The sequence below is a fragment of the Crocuta crocuta genome, unplaced genomic scaffold (genome assembly GCF_008692635.1).
Source record: "Crocuta crocuta isolate KB4526 unplaced genomic scaffold, BGI_CrCroc_1.0 scaffold39, whole genome shotgun sequence".
Classification (NCBI taxonomy): Eukaryota; Metazoa; Chordata; class Mammalia; order Carnivora; family Hyaenidae; genus Crocuta; species Crocuta crocuta.
The window spans coordinates 5,919,987-5,942,668 of record NW_027533334.1 but is presented as its reverse complement, the minus strand read 5'-3'; the positions used below and the strand labels follow the sequence as shown (position 1 = coordinate 5,942,668).

At 40.0% G+C, this 22,682-nt stretch overlaps 1 protein-coding gene across 1 annotated transcript in view; it reads right to left on the bottom strand.

Annotated features, from left to right (window-relative positions):
• ANKRD46 (ankyrin repeat domain 46) overlaps positions 1 to 22,382 on the bottom strand; it is a 40,949-nt gene extending 18,567 nt beyond the window's left edge. Inside the window, exon 1 of the mRNA XM_077748208.1 lies at positions 22,288 to 22,382. The gene's annotated coding sequence lies outside the window, so the exon portion shown is untranslated. The remainder of the gene's footprint in view (positions 1 to 22,287) is intronic.
• Between the last annotated feature and the right edge of the window lie 300 nt (positions 22,383 to 22,682).

Here is a 22,682-nt window from a genome sequence, read left to right as displayed (position 1 = left end):
TACGTGAACTAATGGTGCCACCTTGTGGCCCACCTGGGCTTCCACTGTATCTCTAGCATCTAGGATGGAAACAAAGCAAGAGGGAGTGCCTTTTAAATTTCCCTTTGTTTTCATTTCATTTTTTTTTTCAGTAGTTTTTTAAATTAAGTTTATTTATTTATTTATTTATTTATTTTTAGTAATCTCTACACCCAACGTGGGGTTCAAATTCACAACCCTGAGATCAAGAGTCCCATGCTCTGCTGACTGAGCCAGCCGGGTACACACCCCTCTCTGTGTTTCATTTCACACTTACCATTATAATTCTCAATAATTCTTAATTAGTGAAAATTCAGAGTTGGGATGAAGTTTAGTGTTCCTTTAAAAAAAAGTTTACCTATGGGGCACCTGAGTGGCTTAGTCGGTTAAGCGTCCGACTTTCGCTTAGGTCATGATCTCGCGGTTCGTGGGTTCGAGCCCCACGTCGGGCTCTGTGCTGACTGCCAGCACAGAGCCTGGAGCCTGTTTCAGAGTCTGTGTCTCCCTCTCTCTCTGACCCTCCCCTGCTCATGCTGTCTTTCTCCTAGAAATAAATAAAAATATTAAAAAAGAAAAAAGTTTACCTAACACAATGCTGTATGTCAATTAGACCTCAATTTAAAAAATTAATTTTTAAAGTAAATCAATAGTGTAAATATGACTCCAGGACTATTCAGAAATCTAAATCTCATTAAACCCACCACAGCAGGTTTCATTTACACAAAATTGAAGTGCTAAAAAAATGACGTTCCTACTTATTCATTTATCTGGTGTTCCTTAAAAAATACAGGAACTACAACTATTGTAAATTATTCCTTATTTTCTAAATAGTTCACAAAATTTAAACCAGATTCACATCAAATAGTTTGAAGGCACAAGACTGTGTTCTCAGGAGAAACTTACATACTTCCACGAAGTTTTTACAGCCAGAAAGGCCATTCAGGACTATTCAACCCCACCTCCTTATTTTACAGATAAGGATACGGAGAACCAGAGAGGCTGTAACTTTATAGGCTACTTTACAAACTACCCCTTACCCCCAAGGTTCTAGCTCCATTCATGATTCACGGTGGAAATATAAGGTACATCTTCTACACAACATAATGTTCACCACAATTCTATTGTAATCTATCCCCATCTAATGCTTGAAATTGTGCACCAGACGGGTGCTAGCATGTACTGCATTCTTCATGCAAAATATCCACTCTAGTGACATAGGGTGGACAAGGGCCCTCCTTAGGCTACGCAGCCCCAAAGAGGATCCAGTAGACTTCTTCGAGGTGTGCTCTTATTGAGCGTGAAGCTATATGAATCACTGTAGCCTAGAGCTCCATACTGCTTACATTTATGGCCTAAGTAGACCCTTAAAATTCAAGGACTTCTTACACATCATTATTAGACCCACATCCTACCCCGCTCATTCCAACCCCTAGGGGCCCTGGTAAATAAGGAGACACAATGAAAAACCAACTGAAGAGAGGACTAAGGAACCAACTTAGCCAAATAGCCTCTAAAAATGGCATGTTTGTATATAGGCAAAAAAAGACCACCATTTGGGGTGTGAGGCATTTCCTCTTTCTCCCTACTGAAAATAAGAAATGAGGATAAGACCTTTGGAAGAAGCAAGTAAAGGGTTGAGGAGTGTCTGAGATTTCAGAGGAAACCTTTGTTTCCTTTCCTGCCACCGCTTCTTTGGACTGGGGGCAACCTATTTTGGGAAGGCATCTTCTGATACCCAGAGTAAAGAAAGTAGAGAGTGACATACTTAGAAATGACTCTAGGTTCAAGAAAGAGCAATAGGGACTTTTTTTCCCTAGATTTTCTAGGCCAGCTTATGAGGCTAAAAATAAGGATTACAGGAAAAATTTGTTTTGGCTGGGGCTTTCCTTGGGCTGCCACTTAGGAACCTAAGATGCGGGGCAGGAAGTGGGAAATGCCAATATTCTAAGGCAGAGCTGAATCAGGTTCGTCAACAGCATAGTACTTCTGAGTGAAAGGACAATGAATTATAGCAATCTTCTTTCTGACTGAGACCTCGCCCCCAGAGAGCATCTCCTGTTAAAATGGCTGATCCATGAGTTGGCTCAGTATATGTATTCAGAGTTCTAGAGAATCCTTCTGAAATGGCAATATAGGTCTGGCAAATCCCTGTCAGTTTCCTAAGGAACTATTTTTACAGACTTCCCAGAAACCTACCAGGCCATGGTGACCAACATGAGAAAAAGTGGTTAGTGACTAAGGATCTCAAGTTTTAATAGCAACAGTGCTCTTCATGTAATTCCCTTGGTATGTCCCAAGACATAAATACTTAAAAGTTTTTTTTTAAAATAACCTTGAGCCCCACAAAATGTATTACAATAAAATACTTAAAAACAGTACTAAATACTAGCACACCAGAATGCTGCTAGCACACCAGTACTATAGTTCTTAATGCTGGGTACTTCCCATTTAAAATTTAAATAGCCACAGTAGTGGACAATGTAGTTTAATATACAACAAACTTCTGTCTATGTATGTCTGTTGCCAGGTCTCTATTCTGTTCTAATAGTCCACGGGATATATATGTGCCAGTATCACACTGTTTTCATCACTTCGGCCTCATCATAGTTGTTGGTATCTCATATGGCAAGTCTCCCAACCTTGTTCTTCAAAAACATTATAACAGCTATTTGCCATTTTCTATCCCATCTGAATGTCAGAATTATTTTGTCATGTATGACAGAATTCTTATTGGAAATTTTATTTACTGCAAGTCATACCCTAGAACATGGAATATCTGGATATTCTTTGCTATCTTTTAATAGGTTTTTATAATTTTCTCCATTAAGGTCTTATACATTTTTATAAGTTTTATTTTTAAATAACTTATTGCTTTTATTTCTGCTTATGATTGAGGTCTTTATTACAGTTTTTATTTCATTATTACTAGTACTAAGAATGGAACTGATGCATGTGTGTTGACTCACATCAGCAACCTTGCTGAACTCTTACTAATTCTATCAATACATTTATAAGTTCTCTTAAATTTTCTTTGTATTACCATTATCACTTACGTATCAAGTACAGTGTGTTAGCTTAAAAACATGCCTGCAAATTCTTTACTATACCTTTCTTCANATTAATTATAACAGCAAATAGGATTAATTAAATAGGATATGGTAGAAGTGCCTTCCAAGACAGGTCATAAATTAGACAATGCAGCCTCCTCCTTACTCTCTCTTGGATCATTTTGAAAAAAGCCAGCTGCCATGTCATGAGGACACCCAAGCAGTTATACACAGGGTTGTGTGATGAAGCATTGCCAGTAGACAGCAAGGAACTAAAGCTCTTGGCCAACAGTCATGCAAGTGAGCCACCTTGGAAAAGATCCTCCAGACCCAGTGAAGCCTTCAGACGACTGGCCCAGGCTGAAATCTTGATTGAAATACTCTGAGTTTGAACCATTCAGCTAAGTTACTTTCAAATTCCTGACCCACAGCCATTGTTAAACTTTGTAGTTTTCAAATTTATTGGCATAAAGTTATTCATTCTATACTCCCATGACTAAAAAACAAATCCCTATTATATCTGCATTGTTTCCTTTGTTTCCAGTGCTGTGTGTGTGTGTGTGTGTGAGCGCGTGCGCACGCACATGTTTTTTCCTTGTTTTTTCTTTCCTAGATCATTATTGATACGTTTGTATATTTAGTTTTTAAACATTTTTAATGTTTGCTTATTTTTCAGAGAGAGAGAGACAGAGCACGAGTGGGGGAGGGACAGAGAGAGAGGGAGACACAGAATTTAAAGCAAGCTCCAGGCTCTGAGCTGTCAGCACAGACAGAGCCTGATGCGGGGCTCAAACCCATGAATCGCGAAATCATGACCTGAGCCAAAGTCAGATGCTTAACCGACTAAGCTACCCAGGCACCCCTGTATATTTAGTTTTTGGAAGAACTAGTCTGCTGTTTTATTGCTTCTGGTTTCTCTTTTGTTAATTTGTTATATATTTCTTTTTTCTATTTTATTTGTGGTTTCTTTTTCTACCTTCTTGATTTGTACCCTTTTACTCTTCCTTTTTAACAAATTTATTTAAATCTATAAATTTACATCGAAGTGTCAACTGGACTCTGCTGGTTTTCACATGTAATATTTCACACTGTTGTTCAAATACTATATAATTTCTGTGATGTCCTCTTTAACCTATTAATTACATAGAAATGCATTTTAAATACCCAAACATGGGGTCTGAAAACCTTTTTGTTAATTTCTAATCTCTTTGCATTGTGGTAAAAGAAAATGGGCCTTTGGGCAATAATTTATTAAAATTTATTGATTTCTTTTTGGTTAATGTGCCATATATATCTGAAAAGAATGTATGAATATTGGTCGAGGGCAGGATTCTACTCTCGATATACATAAATCTGACCAATCTTGTTACTTTTGGTGTGCAAATGTTCTATATTCTTCCAATGTTTTGCCATCTGATATACTAGTTTCTGAAAGTAGTGTTACCATTTTTCCCCAGGATTATGGATTTATCAGTTATTTCTGTAATCCCTTCTAATTTTGGGTTACATTTTGAGACTATATTTAGGTACATGCATCACTGCTCTATGTTCCTGGAACACTTCTCTTACTGTGTTTCTTTATTCCTATTAATGTTTCTTGCCTCAACAGTTGACATTAGTTAGCCTTCTATGTTTATAACTTTGGAGGAATATTTTTCTATATCAACCTTTATGTATAGCTTTTCTCTTCCATGTATGTCTGGTAAACAGCAAAAAACTAGACTGCTTTTATCTGTTTTGAAGAATTTTTTCCCATAGGTGAATTTAATCAACTTAATTTTATATGATTTCTAACCTATTTGGACTTATGTCCACCATCTATTTTGTGTTTTCTATTTATTACCTTTTTCTTTCTTTCTTTCTTTTTTTGTGGGGGATGGAGGCTTCTTTCCTACCATCTCTTTCATTATCACCTTTTTTCCCTTATATTCTCTTAGAAACTACTGACTGTATTTCTTTTCTTGGCCTGGTTATTTGAAAAATTTTGACATACATGCTAATAATTTTTCTTAAAGTCTAAAATGGTACAGAATTTTATTCTGGACACAATGATGGACACAATGACCAGAATACACTATAACCACAATAGATCACTCCATGATTATTGTCTAGTTTTAGCTTTACACTTAAAAAATACCTCCCCCAACTAAAACTTAAAAAAAAAAATTTAACTAAATGTATCAACATTTTATCAATTAGATCATTCTTTTTCAAAAAGTCCCATACCTCCCCTCTGGAGTCACCCTTCTTTCTGGCTGAAGTTCACTCTCTACTTCTTTTAGTGAGGTTCTGTGAGCTGTAACCTGTTTGTTTTTGCAATCTGCAAATGGCTTGATTTTGACTTTATTCTCAAATAACAGCTTAGGTGATCATGAGGCTGTAGTTGCCAGGTTCTCTCATTAGCACCCTAAAGCTCTTGCTCTAATGCTTCCAGGCATCTATCACGGCCAGGAGATGTCTGCCTCAGTCTAATTGTACTTCTGTAGGAATGTCTTTTTCTTTGTTTGGTTTAAAATCTTTCACTTTATACTTAATGTTCTACAGTTTCACTGGGATGTATTTGGGAAGATTTATTTATCCTGCTTGGAATTCGGAATGCATTTGTAATGTAAGCACTCCTGCCTTTCTAGAATTCTGGTGAATTCTCTTCAAATAGTGCTTTTCAACCTATCTTCCTATTAGATATGTGTTCGAAACTCAGTGATCTATTTATCCTTTTCTTTAAAAAAAAAAGTCTTCTGCGCTATATTCTAGGTGCAATTTCTAGCACTTTCTTCCAATTCACTTATGCTTAGGCTGGTTGGAGTCTAAATGGTTATTACACTTTTAAAAAGGACCCGGAGGGAGCAGTTAAGATGGTGGAGAAGTAGGGGGACTGGGATTTCCCTCCTCCCTCAAACACAGCTGTGCTGAGGTCAGGTCATGTGAACACCCAGGAAATCAATCTGCAGAATGGCAGAAGGATCTCACAGGGAGGGAGACCGCTTGGAGGGATGGATGTGCCTGTATATATGAACTGGGGGAGATCTCTGTTTTATCCAAGTAGGCATAGAGGAGATGGAATCCCTTCTGTGGAGAGACAAAAGGGACAGAGAGACAAAAGGGACATAGAGACTGTGGAATTGCGGTGTGGTGTTAGGACAAGAGAAAAACCTCTGGACCACGGACCTGCATGACTTCTCTGACACCGCCTTGTGTGTGCTCCTGTGAGGGAGGGGAGCCAACCCCAGAGCGCTGTAGCTGTAGCGATCTCAGGGGCTCAGAGGCACACTGGGAGAGAACAGTCCCCTCCCTTGAGTACTGAAGGAAGAGGGTGTATTGCCTCCCCAAGGACAAAAGACTCTGCAGGCATCATCCAAAGGCCTTATATCAGCAGGGCTGAGTGGTGCTACCCCAAAATAGGATCCAGTTGGTGTAGGGCCCTTTAAGGCATGAGGTTTTGAATGCCTGCCGAGTACCGAGGAGGCCCGGGAGACTGTGAGCAGGACAAGCTGACCACCCACGCTACTTGTGAGGGCTGCCCGAACAGTGTGGTTTGAAACACTTAGCCTGGGGAGGAGAGACTGGGGTGTCACCACTTTGATCCCCATCACCAACATGGTGGGGTTTCAGGGAGAAGCACTGCTCCCCCAGTGGAGGCGGGACACTTATATCAAACCCCACCCTTCTATGCCTGGTAACTGCTCATCTACCAGATGAGGTAGTGTCATCTGGCTCAGTGAGGGACTGACACTGAGCCACCCGGACTGCCTCTTCTCCACCCCAGCACAGCCACTGGTCCTAGGCACCAGCAGACCACTGTCTTGTGTTTTTGTGTGTTAGTCTGTTTGTCTTTTTCTTTTCTCTTTTTCTTTCTATCCTCTTTTTTTCTTTTGGAACCAGGCTCCTGGTTTCTGATTTGGTTTTTGGTCAAATCTTATTTTATATATATATATTTTGTTTTGTTTGTTTGTTTAATCTATTCTTTTTATACCTTTTTTATGTCTCCTTCTTTATTTTCCTTTCTCTCTCTCTCTCTCTCTGCATTAAGCCTTATAGTTTTTTTGATTCTCTGCTTGGTCTCTTTTCCACCCCTTTCATTTTTCTCTTTGTATGGGATCAGGCTCCCCACCACCCTTTCCTTTTTCCCAGGCTGACTTCAATGAACAAATCAAAGCACACCTGGTGGAAGGTCCAAACGCTCCACAACTACAAGCAAGGAGGAGTTTTGCAGAGGACCGATGCGTGGGATAGGGCAGTCCAAATGCAATACACTCTCAAAAACACTTCCTGAAGTGCCAGGCCTTGGACAGCGTATGGCCCCTTTTTAACATAGTAGTACTTGCAGGTGCAGAACACATAACAAGCTATTAAAACACACAAAAGACAGAAACCTACCCAAAATGATGAAACAGAAGAATTATCAAAAGGAAATCCGGCAAGAAATGACAGCCAGAGAATTGCTCAAAACAGATATAAACTATATCTGAAGAAGAATTTAGAATAACAGTCAGAAGACTAATAGCTGGGCTTGAAAAAAGCATAGAAAACAGCAGAGAATCTACTGCTACAGAGATCAAAGACCTAAGAAATAGTCACGATGAAAAAGAAATGCTGAAATGAGACACAAAATAAACTAGATACAATGCCAGCAAAGATAAAAGAAGCAGAGGAGAGAATAGGTGAAATAGATGATAAAATTATGGAAAATTATGAAGCTGAGAAAAAGAGGGAATGGAAATTACTAGACCATGAGGGGAGAATTAGAGACCTAAGTGACTCAATGAAACAAAATAATATCCATATCATAGGAGTTCCAGAAGAGTGAAAGAAAGGGGCAGAAGGTCTATTTGAACAAATTATAGCTGAGAACTTCCCTAATCTGGAGAAGGAAACAGGCATCCAAGTCCAAGAGACACAGAGAACTCCTTTCAAAATCAACTAAACAGGTCAATACCACAACATATCATAGTGAAACTGACAAAATACAAAGATAAAGAGAGAATTCTGAAAGCAGCTAGGGACAAACGAGCCTTAATCTACAAGGATAGACACATAAGGGTAGAAGTAGACCTGCCCACTGAAACTTGGCAGGCCAGAAGGGAGTGGCAGAAAATATTCAATGTGCTGAATAGGAAAAATATGCAGCCAAGAATCTTTATCCAGCAAGCTTGTCATTCAGAATAGAAGGTGAGATAAAGGCTTCCCTAGACAAACAAAAACTAAAGGAGTTCATGACCACTAAACCAGCCCTGCAGGAGATCCTAACGAGGACTCTGTGAGTGGAAAGCAGCAAAGACTACAAAGGACAAGAGACATCACTATAAGCACGAAACCTAGAGTTAACACAATGACACTAAATATATATATTTCAATAATCACTTTGAATCAAATGACACAGGGTATCAGAATGGATAAAAAACAACAACAACAAAATCCATCTATATGCTATCTATGAGAGACTCATTTTATTTTATTTTTTAAAAATTTTTTTTAAATGTTTTATTTATTTCTAGGAGAGAGAGAGACAGCGCGAGCAGGGGAGGGTCAGAGAGAGAGGGAGTCACAGACTCTGAAACAGGCTCCAGGCTCTGAGCTGGCAGTCAGCACAGAGCCCGACATGGGGCTCGAACCCACGAACCGCGAGATCATGACCTAAGCGAAAGTCGGACGCTTAACCGACTAAGCCACCCAGGCACCCCAAGAGACTCATTTTAGACCTGAGAACATTCCAGATTGAAAGTGAGGGGATGGAGAACCATCTATCATGTTACTAAATGACAAAAAAAAGCCAGAGTAGCCATACTATATCAGACAAACTAGATTTTAAAACAAAGACTGTAACAAGAGATGAATAAGGGCATTATATCATAATTAAGGGATCTATCCATCAAGAAGAGCTAACAATTGTAAATATTCATGACCCAATGTGAACACCCAAATACATAAATCAATTAATCACAAATATAAACAAATGCATAGATAATAATACCATGACTGTAGGGGACTTTAATACTCCACTTATAGCAATGGACAGATCATGTAGGCAGAAAATCAATAAGGAAACAACAGATCTGAATGACATTGCACCAGATGGACTTAACAGATATATTCAGAACTTTTCGTCCTAAAGCAAAATACACTTCTTCTCGAGTGCACATAGAACATTCTCCAAAACAGATCACACACTGGGTGATAAAGCAGCTCTCAACAAGTATAAAAAGACTGAGATCATACCATGTAAATTTTCAGATCATAATGCTATGAAACTTGAAATTAACTACGAGAAAAAATGTGGAAAGCCCCCAAATACATGGAAGTTAAAGAACATCCTACTAAGGAATGAATGGGTCAACTAGGCAGGTAAAGAAGAAATTAAAAAATATATGAAAGCAAGTGAAAATGAAAACACAACAGTCCAAACTCTTTGGGATGCAGCAAAGGCAGTCGTAAGAGGAAAATAGACTGCAATTCAGGCCTATCTCAAGAGTCAAAAAAGGTCTCAAATACACAACCTGACTTTACACCTACAAAGGAGCTACAAAGGCAGCAGCAAAGAAAGCCCAAAGCCATTAGGTGAACAGAAATAATAAAGATTAGAGAAGAAATAAACAATATAGAAGCCAAAAAGAAACAAAACAAAACAAAAAACTGTAGAACAGATCAATGAATCTATGAGCTGGTTTTTTGAAAGAATAAAGAAAATTCATAAGCCCCTAGCCAGACTTCTCAAAAAGAAAGAGAGAAAACCCAAATAGATAAAATCAGGAATGAAAGAGGAGAGATGACAACCAACACCATAGAAATACAAACAACTATTAAAGAATACTCTGAAAAATTATATGCCAGCAAACTGGACAATCTGGAAGAAATGGACAAATTACTAGACGCTCACACACTATCAAAACTCAAACAGGAAGAAACAGAAAATTTGAACAGACCCATAACCAGCAAAGAAATTGAATTGACTATCAAAAATCCCCCAACAAATAGAGTCCTAAGCCAGATGATTTCCCAGCAGAATTCTACCAGACATTTAAAGAAGAGTTAATAATTATCCTTTTCAAAGTGTTCCAAAAAAGAGAAACAGAAAGTTTCCAGACTCATTCTTTGAAGTCAGCATTATGATGGTTCCAAACCAAAGACCCCGCTAAAAAGGAGAATTATAGACCAATATTCCTGATGAAACTTGATACAACAGTTCTCAATAAGATACTAGCAAATTGAATTCAACAGTACATTAAAAGAATTATCCACCATGATCAAACGGGATTCATTCCTGGGCTGCAGGGCTGGTTCAACAATTGCAAATCAACCAACGTGATACTTCACATTAATAGGAGAAAGGACAAGAACCGTATGATCCTGTCAACAGATGCAGAAAAAGCATTTGACAAAATACAGCATCCTTTCTTAATAAAAACCCTCAAGAAAGTTGGGATAGAAAGAACACACCTAAACATCATAAAAGACATATATAAAAGGCCCACAGGTAATATCATCCTCAATGGGGAAAAACTGAGAGCTTTCTGAGATCAGGAACACTACAGGGATGTTCACTCTCAACACTGTTGTTTAACAGAGTGTTGGAAGTCCTAGCCTCAGCAATCAGACAACCAAATGAAATAAAAGGCATCCAAACTGGCAAAACAGAAGTCAAACTTTTATTCTTTGCAGATGTCATGTTACTTTACATGGAAAACCCAAAGGATTCCACCAAAACAAAAACAAAAAACAAAACAAAAAAACTGCTAGAGCTGATACAAGAATTTAGCAAAGTCACAGAACATAAAATCAATTTATGGAAATCAGTTGCATTTCTATACACCAATAATGGGAATCAGTCCCATTTATAATTGCATCAAAAAACATAAAATAACTAGGGAAAAACCTAACTAAAGATGTAAAAGATCTGTACACTGAAAACTACAGATAGCTTATGAAAGAAATTGAAGAAGACACAAAGAAATGGAAAAACATTCCATGCTCATGGACTGGAAGAACAAATATTGTTAAAATGTCAATACTACCCAGGGGTGCCTGGGTGGCTTAGTCGGTTAAGCGTCCGACTTTCACTTAGGTCATAATCTTGCGGTTCGTGGGTTGGAGCCCCGCGTCGGGCTCTGTGCTGACTGCCAGCTCAGAGCCTGGAAACTGTTTCAGAGTCTGTGACTCCCTCTCTCTCTGACCCTCCCCTGCTCACGCTGTCTCTCTCTCTCTCTCTCCTAGAAAGAAATAAAAAAAATGTCAATACTACCCAAAGCAATCTATGCATCCAATGCAATCCCAGTCAAAACAGTACCAGCATTCTTCACAGAGCTTGAACAAACAATCCCAAAATTTGTATGGCACCAAACAAAAAAGACCCCAAACAGCCAAAGTAATGTTAAAAAAGAAAACCAAAGCTGGAGGTATCACAATCCCAGGCTTTAGCCTGTATTACAAAACTGCAATCATCAAGACAGTATGGTATTGGCACAAAAATAGACACATAGACCAACGGAATAGAATAGAGAACCCAGAAATGGATTGGCCAACTAATCTTTGACAAAGCAGGAAGGAGTATCCAATGGAAAAAAGATCGTCTCTTTAGCAAATAGTGCTGGGAGAACTGGACAGTGACCTGCAGAAGAATGAAACTGGACCACTTTTTTATACCATTCACAAAATAAATTCAAAATGGATGAACAACCTAAATGTGAGACAGGAAACTAACAAAATCCTACTGGAGAAAACAGGCAGAACCTCTTTGACCTCAGCCGCAGCAACTTCTTACTTGATGACCTCAGCCGCAGCAACTTCTTACTTGACGTGTCTCTGAAGGAAAGGGAAATAAAAGCAAAAACGAACTACTGGGACCTCATCAAGATAAAAGAAACTTCTGCACAGTGAAGGAATGAATCAACAAAACTAAAAGGTAACCGACAGAATGGGAGTAGATATTTGCAAATGACAGATAAGATAAAGGATTAGTATCCAAAATCTATAAAGAACTTACCAAACTCAGAACCTGAAATATAAATAATCCAGTGAAGAAATGGGCAGAAGACATGAACACTTTTCCAAAGAAGACATCCAAATGGCACACAGACATGTGAAAAGATGCTTGACATTGCTCATCATCAAGGAAATACAAATCAAAACCACACTGAGATAATACCTCGTACTGGTCAGAGTGGCTAAAATTAACAACTCAGGTTGACAACAGATGTTTGTGAGGATGTGGAGATAGGGGAACCCTCTTGTGCTGTTGGTGGGAATGCAAATTGGTGTAGCTACTCTGGAAAACAGTGTGGAGGTTCCTCAAAAAATTAAAAATTACCCTACAACCCAACAACTGTACTACAAGGAATTTACCCAAAGGATACAGAAGTGCTGATTCAAAGGGGTATATGCACCCCAATGTTTATAGCAGCACTATCAATAATAGCCAAATTATGGAAAGAGCCCAAATGTCCATGAGCTAACAAATGTGTAAAGAAGATGTGGTATACTTAAACAATGGCATACTACTTGGCAATGAAAAAGAATACAATCTTGTCATTTGCAACAACGTGGGTAGAACTGGAGGGTATTATACTTAGTGAAAAAAGTCAGTAAGAAAAAGACATAGATCATATCATTTCACTCACATGTGGAATCTGAGAAACTTAACAGATGAACATAGGGGAAAGGAAGGAAAAATAAGATAAAAACAGAGAGGGAGGAAAACCATAAGAGACCCATAAATACAGAGAACAAACTGAGGGTTGATGGGGGTGGGGAAAATGGGATGGGCATTAAGGAGGGCACTTGTTGGGATGAGCACTAGGTGGTCTTAAGTGACAAATCACTGGAATCTACTCCTGAAGCCAAGACTACACTTTATGTTAGCTAACTTGAGAATAAATAAAATAAAAATGAATAAAAATATAAAGGATTTCAATAACGAACTTTTCATTTCTAAGAGTTCTAATTAAGTCTTCATATCTGCCTGTTGTTACTTTTTGTTTCATAATTTACTGTTCATTTTTTCATAAATGAGTCCTTTTCCTCTTTCAACATATAGACATTTAAAAGTCTGTTGGATGGTTTCCTAAAATTCTTTACATCAGAACTGAATCTGTATTCCAATGCTAACTAATATCATTGGATGAGTTTTTCTTAGCATTAGATCTTCTTCATTCCTTTTGGAATTGGTGCTGCAAGCTTATTTTGAGACAAAGGTTGGGGCGCCTGGGTGTCTCAGTCGGTTAAGTGTCGGCTCAGGTCATGATCTCACGGTTTGTGGGTTCGAGCCCCACATTGGGCTCTGTGCTGACAGCCAGCTCAGAGCCTGGAGACTTTTTCAGATTCTGTGTCTCCCTCTCTCTCTGACCCTCCCCTGCTCACGCTCACTGTTTCAGATTCTGTGTGTGTGTCTCTCTCAGAAATAAATAAAACATTTAAAAAATTTTTTAAGAAAGACAAAGGTTTAGTTGTTTTTGTTCTCCATTGCTTCTCCCTCTATGCTTACTCCCTCCAATAGCTGCCTCTGCCTTGCCACCTGGGAATGTAGTTCAGAACCAGGTCTTATAAAAGGTAAGTTTGAGCTCTTGTCTCTCAGTGATAGTGGGGCTAGTACAGACTTAGCTCCTGAGCCAAAGTCCAGTTCAGCTCCTCGCTGGGAGACTGCATGTCCTTCTGCCTTGCGAGGCCCAGCTCCTTTAAGCCATCTGGTTCCGGCAGCAGTCAACAGTTTTCCTCAGACTTCTCTCGGGCTCAGGAAACCTCTACCCAAGGCCTTGACTTTAAGCCGTAACCTTGATCCACTTGTCTTGTGCGGGGCACTTTTAATCCTCACCACCCAGCAGGATCCAAATATTTGCCCGCCCCTGCCCACTTCCAGAACAGCTGCAGCTCCCTCGTCAGACAGTGCTTTTACTCTAGAGAGATGTTTAACTTATTTACTGCTCTGACTACATCTTTCTGGCTTCCTCTTTTTATGTTTGATCAATTATTGCCATGTGCTGAAATATGAACTTAATGTACCACTTTGATCTAAAACTAATTATATGTTTTTCATTTTTTAAATGTTCATTAATTTATTTTTTGAGAGAGAAAGCATGCATGTGCATGCAAGCTGGGGACAGAGAGAGAGGGAGACAGAGATTCTGAAGCGGGCTCCAAGCTGTCAGCACAAAGCCTGATGCGAGGCTTGAGCTCACAAATCATGAAATCATGACCTGAGCTGAAGTTGGACATTGAACCGACTGAGCCACCCAGGTGCCCCTCTATGTGTTTTTCTATCCTCAGATGCCCAGTGTCAGTGTAGTGGACACCTCAGCTGCCTATCTAGGATCCACTCTTACCTTCTGCTGCCCTATTATACCCAACAGTATAACTTTTCACTGCCCATATGCCTTGAAGGGCTCAGCCCTGATTATTTTAAACCATGGAATAATGACATTCCCCTAGCTGTAGTGGTTTATTTAGAGGTGGACATGTGACAAGTCCAGTAAGACTCTGCTTGGAATGCTGGAGTGATACAGTACCTTTTTTCCTGAAAATTTGGTATGTAAACAACACCTAAAATTGCTTTAGTCACACTCACAGACACACACACACACACACAGGACGCACACAGAGTAGATAGAGAAATGAAGTCAAGCCTTGATTAAACCTCATTTGAAGCACATATTAACTCTGGACTTTTTAAATACAGGCATTAATAAAGTACCTTTTATATTAACACAATTTAAATTAGGTTTTCTGATACTTAGAGCCAAATATTTAAATGACACAGAATCTAAAGTGGTCATTACTACTTGAGACCTAACCTACTGCTTATGTGCCTGTCACTGCTTTCCAAGAAAGAAAACACATTGTGTTATATGTTTCAGCAAAAGAAAAAGGTCAAAGGAAGGGTGGACATAATGATTTCTAACTCGCTACAAGAAGATGAATTAGGGCCTAAGAAAACCCACATCTAAAAGGAACAAGCAGCACAAGGGATCGGATGCTAATAGAGGGCTGGGTAAATTCTAGGAACTGACCATGGAGATAACCAGGAGAACAAGCTGAAAAGATACTCTGAATAAACAAGTGAGATAAAAATAAGCTCACTGTGGGAAAATTATAGGGAATGCCAGTTTTTGCTTTTAAGAAAAAAAATCAACCTAACAGTTAACAGGCAAAACACAGCCAAAAAGATGGGGAATGGCAGGGAGAGACTTAAATGAAAGAAGCAGTGTCAAGTGACAATTGGGAAAAAAGTGACTGACGTTAGGACTAAAAGTGCCACCAAAGTTATAAATGCCTAAACTCTTCCAACAATATCACACTCAGGACATTTATTATTATTATTATTATTAAGAGAGAGAAAGAGAGGGGCAGAGAGCAAGAATCCCATGAGGGGCACTGGGTGGGGGGAGAGGGAGAGAGAGAAGTGGGGCTCAATCAAAGCCAGGCTCGAATTTTTTTTTTTTTTACCCGAAATGGGGCTGTGTTCACCCAAAGCAGGGCTGGAGTTCATCCATTACAGGGCTCATGCTCACCAGAAGTGGGATTCCAAATCACAAATGGTGAGATCATGACCTGAGCCAAAGTCAGATGCTTATTAACTGAGCCACCTAGGCGTCCCTCAGGACATTTACTTTAAAATTAAACTCAGGTTAAAGGAGGAAAAAAAAACATTGTAATTAATAAGAGAAAATATATAACTTATTTAGCTAGTTTTAATATACTGAGTTAAAATTTTTTTTTAATGTGTATTTATTTTTGAGAGAGAGTAAGAGAGAGCATAAGCTCTCTGCCAGAGACAGACGGAGTCACAGAATCCAAAGCAGGCTCCAGGCTTCAAGCTGTAAGCACAGAGCCTGATGCAGACCTCAAACTCACAGCTGCAAGATGATGATCTAAGTTGAAGTCGGACACTTAACCTAACTGAACCATTCAGTGCCTCTATATGTGGAATTTTAAAAAGCCTAATTCATAGAACCAGAAAACAGAATGGTGGTTGTCTGGGACTGAAGGGTAGGGGAAAAGATGCTGGTCAAAGTGTACATACCTTCAGTTTTAAGATGACTAAGTTCCAAAGTTCTTTTTATTTATTTATTTTACTTATTTTTAAAAGTTTATTTAGTTGAGAGAGAGAGAATCCCAAGCAGGTTCCGTTGCTGTCAGCACAGAACCCGACATGGAGCCCGATTCCATGAATCAAGAGATCATGCCCTGAGCTAAGTCAGATGCTTAACCAACAGAGCCACCCAGATGCCCTAAGTTCTGAGGTTCTAATGCACAGTATGGTGATTATAGTTGGTAATACTGTATTGTGTACTTGAAATTTGCTGAGTAGATATTAAGTGTTTTAACACATACACATAACTGTGTGAGATGATGGATGTATTAATTAACTTGATAGTGGTAATCATTTCATAGTATATAAGAATACTAAGGGGCGCCTGGGTGGCTCAGTCGGTTAAGTATCTGACTTCATCTCAGGTCATGATCTCAAAGTTCCTGAGTTCAAGCCCCGTGTTGGGCTCTGTGCTGACAGTTCAGAGCCTGGAGCCTGCTTTGGTATTCTTTGTCTCCCTCTCTCTTTACCCCTCCCACTTGCACTCACACCCTCTCTCTCTCTCTCAAAAATATTAAAAAAATTTTTTAAAAACATACAAAGAATACTAAATCATCACAACATACCCTTTAAAGAATCATGCTTGTACCTAAATACATACAATTTTTATTTGTCACCAATAACTCAGTAAAGCTGGAAGAAAAAGGAACAAGCATCTTTTTAAACTGTAAATTAGAAGTTCCTTTGTCACTGATTTTATTTTTATATATAAAGTTTAAGCTCAATTGATCATTCTAATGTTTATTTACTTGTTTGTATATCACTCAGATATAACCATAATGTTACATTTTAATAGCAAAAAAAATTTTTAATGGGTAAATCTTTTAGGAACAACACAAGTTCTTTACGGAACGCCTATGCACAATCTAATTCCTTAATTATTTTCCTTGTAAGAAATCTAGGAAAAGTCTTTAGTAGAATGGTACTGAGCACATTTGGTATGACAATTTCAATAGTATAGTGACAATCTCCAAAGTTCTTTCATTTTTAAAGGGTAAATAACAAAAGAAAGTCAACATGGAGTTAATGAAAATTTCTGCACCAAAAGAGGTTCATCAGCTCTACATGAAGAAAAGCACACCACCGAAAATTCTTTACAATAAGAAACTGAAGGGGCGCTTGGGTGGCTCAGCTGACTGAGCATCCAACTCTTGATTGTGGCTCAGGTCATGACCCCAGGGTCATGGGATCAGCCCTGCGTTGGGCTCCACACTGAGCAAGGAGCCTACTTGAGATTCTCTCTCTCCCTCCATCTGCCCCTCTCCTGGGTTTGTGCTCTCTCTCAAAACATTAAATAATAAAATTTAAAAATAAAGAAATGGAAAAAATCCAGAAAAAAATATACTCTTAAGAGTATGCAAAAAATTGGGATGCCTGGGTGGCTCAGTTAAGTGTCTGAACCTTGGTTTCAACTCAAGTCATGATCTCATAGTTCATGAGTTCGAGTTCCACGTAGGGCTCTGTGCTGACAGCGTGGAGCCTACTTGGGATTCTGTCTCCTCTCTCTTCCCCTCTCCTGCCCGCTCTTTAGCTCTCTCTTTCTCTCTCTCTCAAAAAAATAAAAGGAATATGCAAAAAACTAAGAACTCAGGGTGAGGAAAAATAATATTAGGAGGAGACTGGGATGAAACAAAACTGTAAGTTAAAAATATAAAAGAAATTTAAAATCCAAATTGTAAGCAGTAAAAAAACAGGACAAATATTCCAGAAAATCAAATCTAGGACAGAAAGGCCTACTTAAGAAGTGATGCAAAAGAAAAAAGTTAAGGATGTGCAACATGATTAATACAAATAGAGACCAGAACCAGCCCATGAAAAATTCCTACAGAAAACAAATGAAAAACCAAAAGGCATAAACTTAAGAAAAATACTTCCCTCAACTGGAAAAAAAAGATTGAAGGACCTGTCATCTTCCAGATAAAATTAATGGATTAAAAAAATCAGTAGATATAACCCTAAACTTGGAAATATTTTAATCACTTTAAATCTTTACAATGTAACAAATGGCCATACTTACTATGGAAACAGTACACAACAAGACCATGGAAAGAGCTTATGTCCACAGCTAATGTGGTTTAAATCTGGCATATGTTGTATATCTCATTAATTACTTTGTATTTGGGTATTAATTTACTCTGGGCAAACACAAGAACCTAAATTCATGTCTTCAAATAAAAACTGCACTTTCTTTTTCTACATTTACTCCCTTTTTAAACCATGCTGCTTATTTAACTCATATTATTATTTACTTGCAATGAAGTATTTTTTTTTAAGTAGGCTCCATGCCCAGCACGGAGTCCAGTACGGGGCCTGAACACATGACTCTGAGATCAAGACCTGAGCTGAGATCAAGAGTGGGACACTTAACCTACTGAGCAACCCACACACCCCTACTTTCAATGAAGTATTAGTCTTCATTCTTAATAAGTAACAAAAGTATAGGTTTATTTCATTACTTATTAATTAATTCTTATAACAAATGATACTTATCAGCACAGTTACTTCTTAATACTACTGAGATAGCATACTTAGAAATAAATTCTGGTTCTCAATTTCTGTGTGCATGTTTGTTTTTTTTTCAAATGCACACTTTATAACAGCTGTAAGTTAATTTTCTAACTTAAGGTAAGAACAAAGTGGCAAAAGAACACACTCCATACAAGCACTTTCATGAGCCCTGAAATGCATTATTTAAAAAGGACAAGCTTACTGGTGTACTGGTTTTTGAAGTTAATAATACATTATTATTATTATCAGTAGTAGTAGCATGGTTATTTCTTTCCACCAGTCATTGTTAAAATAATCGAAGGCTAGTTGCTAAGTAAATGAAGTAGGAAATAAAATTATTTACTCTGGAAATGACTACTGTGCTTTCAAATAATTTATATATCAAAAATTTACAGCTAACCTCCTCTACAGAGTTGTCTATACTTGTAGACTCCAATCCCTCTCCTATTCTCTCTGTAAACTGGGTTTTAGACCAGGTTTTCTCCCTCATTATTTTCCTGAAAGTGCTTCTGCACAATCACCAATGACCTTCGCATTGCTAAGTGCACTGGCCATTTTACAGTCCTCATCTTCCGTGACTTCTCAAATGAGCAAGAGGACACAGATGATCACCTTCTCCTTCCTGAAACCCTCTCTTCGCTTGGCTTCTAACACTCCACACTCCCTCTTCAAAGGCATCTCCTTCTCAGGAGGTTTTTAATCTCACCAATCACTATATGTGGAAAGCCCAGCGCTCAATCATCTCTTTAGGCCAGATCTCATACAATCTCATAGTTTTAAATATTATCTATTTGCTAATAACTCCCAAATTTCTATTTCCAGTCAGGATCTTTCCCTAGAACTCCAGCAACTTTATGTGAACAGGCACCTCGAACCTGACACGTCTAAATCTAAACTCCTGATTCCCATTCCACTCCCCTCCCCTTATCTCTCCACCCTCCAATCTTCCCCATCTCAGTAAACAGCAACTCCATCCTCCCAAGAGCAGGCCAAAGGCCTTAGAGTCATGCTTCATTCATTTACTCCCGAACTCTACATCCAATCCGTCAGTAAATTCTGGCGGATAAGTCCTGGTCTAAGTGCCCATCACCCATCACTTGTTTTCCTGAACCAACCTCCTAACAGTCTCCCTGCTCCATCCTTGCCCAACAGTTGATTCTGAACACAGCAGCCAGAGTGATTCTTTAAAAACATTGGGTCCGAGGGGCACATAGGTGGCTCAGTTAGTTAAGCATCCGACTTTGGCTCAGGTTATGGTCTCAGGGCTTGCGGGTTCGAGTCCCACATCAGGCTCTGTGCTAACAGCTCAGAGCCTAGAGCCTGCTTCTGATTCTGTCTCTCTCTGCCTTTCCCTGGCTCACGATCTGTCTCACTCTCTCTCAAATATAAACAGTACTATTTTTTTTAAATAAAAAAATAAAACGTTGAGTCAGATCCCCAACTCCTCTGCTCAAAACCTTCCACCCCCTCCCCTCACTCAGAGAAAAAGCCAAAGTCTTTACCAGGGCCAGTTTAGCTCTCAGACCCCCACCCCACCCTCCCTTACTCTGCTCAAACCTGCTGGCCTCCTTGCTGGTCCTCCAGCAAGACTGACAGTTTCTGGGCTTCAGCACCTGCCTGGTATACTCTTCTCCTAGATAGCTCCAAAGCTGTCCCTCACTCCCTCAGGTTTTGTTCAAAATCTTCTCCATGACGCTGTTCCTTATTTTAAAACTACATCTGTTTCTTCTCTGGTTCTTCCTATCCCCCTTTCACCGCTTTAGTTTTCTTCTCAGCAACTGTTACCATCTGGTTGGATATATTTTACTTTAATTTTTAAAAATTATTTTATTGTACCCACCCGCACATTCCTCCAGAGGAAAGTCAGCTCCATGAGGACAAAGATTTTGCTTTGTTCACTCTTTCACCCCCAGTGTGTAGAGCAGTACCCGGCCATGGAAGGCACTCAATATACATTCGCTACAAGAATGCTGAATACGCAAACTCTGAAATCCTGATAAGGCCAAGGGATTTGGGGGACTATAATATCCAACCTCTTTCCACATCCATAGGAACATTCTGACATTCATAGGAACTGTGGACATTCTTTATCCTTCAGAGTAACTCAATGTGCTCTAAACATGGCAAAAAATCTCTTCATTCCTCTTTACTACACTCTCCCTCCAATGCCTTTCCTGCATCCAGTAAGATATTAACTTACTGTCCTTGAAAAATCTCATTCCTTTTCAGCACTACTGTCCTAATATTGCAAAGGCAAAGCGAACTCACTCAAAATGGTATTGAGACACAAATAATGAAGAGAAGTAATGAAGTGCATAAACAACCAAATAAACCCAACTCTACTGCAAATCAAACTGCATTGGGAGTGGTGAGCTTAACTTATGATCCACTCTAATCTTTAATGAGCAAACGGTTTTCTCATTAACCTCCTTTAAAACTAAAAAGGAGTTGGTATACGGCTCTTGCTCACAGCCATGGAAAATTAAGCGCGAGAGAAATCAGTTCGGGCTACACATCAAATTAAACAAACATCTCTAGAACACACTTGGACAGGGGACAGGTGCAGAAGCAGAAAGTAAGGCGGATGAGGCTCAAATCCCAGCTCACCCTTTGCAGCTGTCTGACCTGCGACCAGTTAACTCAGACTCTCCGTGCTCAGTTTCCCTATCTGTAAACTGGCAACGGTACATCACAGGGTCGCTGCAAGGACTGAATAGAGGTATTAGGTATTCAAGCACCCAGCACAATGTCTGACACACAGTAAGCACTGAAGATAGTTATTACTAGTCCTATACCACTGGTATTACAGCTGTTGAAGCTAGAAGCTCCTTGGTACCACTGTTATTCTCTAAAGAGAAGTGTTACTATTCAGTGGTATATATATATATATATATATTTTTTTACCTAATGATGTTTAGTAGCCAATTTTAAAGAATAACNTGAAGCTAGAAGCTCCTTGGTACCACTGTTATTCTCTAAAGAGAAGTGTTACTATTCAGTGGTATATATATATATATATATTTTTACCTAATGATGTTTAGTAGCCAATTTTAAAGAATAAATGTATCTTTTCCTCGGGGCATAGCACAGTATTGGATAACCCAATACTTAACGTGCAGTGCTAGGAAGCAGGTGCTTTACCCCCTAGCACTGCACGTTAAGAGGCAAAAGCTGTCTTTAAACGCGGGGCCATGTGCCCCTCCGGACTGCTCACTCACACGGCCGCGGCTGTTTACGCCCAGACTGCAGGGTCCTTACGACCAGCCGCGTAGTGCGGAGTGCAAGCCGTGACAGCACGCGCTGGGCGCCGGCGCACCGGCGGAGGGCTGCGGCTCAGACGCCGCGGTTAACCGTGAGCGGGCCGCACACACGGGCCGGCTCCTCCTGCGGACTGTCACGGCCTTTACCCGCAAAAGCAAACAAGAACCCTCGCGGTGCAGGCCTCTTCCCGGCCCTGACGAGCGGCATGGCCCTAGGGGAAGCTATCCCGGACCCGCGACGCCCCGCTCGGGCTCCCTCCGCTCGCCGAATAGGGGCGGGGGCCCCGGGCGGCCTCGCCCCCTCACCCCCCAAAGCCCGTCGGCCAGGCCCCGGGTCGGGGCTCTCCGGTACGTTNCCTGTGAGTCCCGGCCCAGGTACCTTCGAACAGGCCGAGCGGCGGCGACAGCGGCGGCGGCGGCGGCGACAGCGGCGGCGGCGGCGGCAGCAGCTCCAGGCTGAAGGAGAGGGGCAGGCCACAGAGACAGGCGTATCCAGTTGTGCCAGAGCGGCCTCACCCCGCGTCGGACGGCGCGCCCTCTGGAGGCAGGAGGCCCCCTCAACAGCTCGGCCTGCCCTGAGCTAGAAGCTCGGAAAGAACCGGCTCTCAATCAGGGAAAAGACCGAAACTTTGTGGGAGGAGAATGATAACCTCAGAAGAGGTTTTTCCGATCTGAGTCCAGGAGCATTTTGCACTTTTCACGTCTTTTTCTAAATATACATCCCACCTCCTCAGCTAATGAAGACTTCAAAGCAAGGATAATTTTATTAAAAGC